The sequence below is a fragment of the Tenrec ecaudatus genome, chromosome X (assembly GCF_050624435.1).
Source record: "Tenrec ecaudatus isolate mTenEca1 chromosome X, mTenEca1.hap1, whole genome shotgun sequence".
Lineage (NCBI taxonomy): Eukaryota > Metazoa > Chordata > Mammalia > Afrosoricida > Tenrecidae > Tenrec > Tenrec ecaudatus.
In genome coordinates, this window is record NC_134548.1 from 11305668 (window position 1) to 11307125 (window position 1458).

Consider the following 1458-nt stretch of genomic DNA (forward strand, 5'->3'; position numbering starts at 1 on the left):
AATTAGAGCAGAAATAAATGACCTGAAATGCAGCTCAATGGAAAGAATCAACAGCAAAAAGTTGGTTCTTTGAAAGAATCAACACAATAGACAAACTGCAGGCAAACTTAATGAAAGAAAAGAGGGACCAGATGTCAATATCTAGAATTAGGGATGAAAAAGGGAGAGTCACAACAGACACCAAAAGTACAAAGATTAATTACACAGTACTATGAAAAACTGTATTCCAACAAATCCAATAATTTGGAGGACATGGAGAAATACTTGGAATATTATTCTTTCCCCAAATTAACAGATATAGATATTGAGAACTTGAGCAGGCTCATAGCAAAAGAAGAAATAGAAAAGGTCATGAAACTCCCAACCAAATAAAGCCCCAGTCCAAATGGTTTCACAGGAGAATTCTACCTAGCATCCAGAAAAGAGGTAACACCAATCCTACAAAAACTCTTCCAAAATATAGAAAGGGATAGCAAACTCCAAAACTCATTCTATGAAGTCAGTATAACTTTGATACCCAAGCCAGGCAAAGACCACACAAGAATAGAGAACTACAGACTGATGTCTGTAGATGCAAAAATCCCCAACAAAATGCTGGCAATGGATTTTAAGAGCACATCAAAAAAATAAGACAACATGACCAAATGGGATTCATACTAGGGATGTATGGATGGTTTACCATAAAAAAAATAATGGTGCTCACTTCGGCAGCACCTAGACTAACATTGGAATGATACAGAGAAGATTAGCACGGCCCCTGCAAAAGGATGACACGCAAATTTGTGAAGCATTCCATATTTTAAAAAATAATGTAATCCACCACATCATCAAGAAAAAGGACAAGAGCAATATAATCATATCAATTGATGCAGAAAAACATTTGATAATGTCCAACATCCATTCCTAAAAAAAGACTCTCAATAAGATAGAACTGCAAGGGAAAATCCTCAATACTACAAAAGCCATATACAAAAAAAAAGCCAATAGCCATTATACTCAATGGAGAAAAGCTGAAAACATTTCCATTGAACTAGGGAACCCGACAAGGATGCCCCTTATCCCCACTTCTATTCAACATTGTGCTGGAAGTCCTAGTCAATGCCATAAGACACCCACAAGGTAAAGAAGAAGTGAAACTTTCGGTATTTGCAGACAATATGATCTTATAAACTGAGAATCCTTGGGTCTTCAATAGGTTTGCTGGAAACAATAGAGGAGTTTATTAGAGTAGCAGGATACAAGATTAACAAGCAGAAATCAAATGGATTCCTATATACCCGTGATGAGAATACAGAAAAAGATATCCAGGAATGAGTACTATTCACAATAGCCATGCAAAAGCTGAAGGACCTAGGAATAAACCTAACCAGAAAACCTGTAGGAAGAAAACTACAGAACATTACTACAAGAGAACCAGAAGGAATCTACACAAATGGAAGAATATCCACATTCATAGAT

The 1458-nt window shown here is 36.3% G+C and overlaps 1 non-coding gene across 1 annotated transcript; it reads left to right on the top strand.

Moving 5' to 3' along the window:
* The first annotated feature begins 695 nt into the window (after positions 1 to 695).
* On the top strand, positions 696 to 802 carry LOC142435210 (U6 spliceosomal RNA). The gene has a single exon (XR_012781314.1). It is a non-coding gene; the product is annotated as a U6 spliceosomal RNA (small nuclear RNA).
* The last annotated feature ends 656 nt before the right edge of the window (positions 803 to 1458 follow it).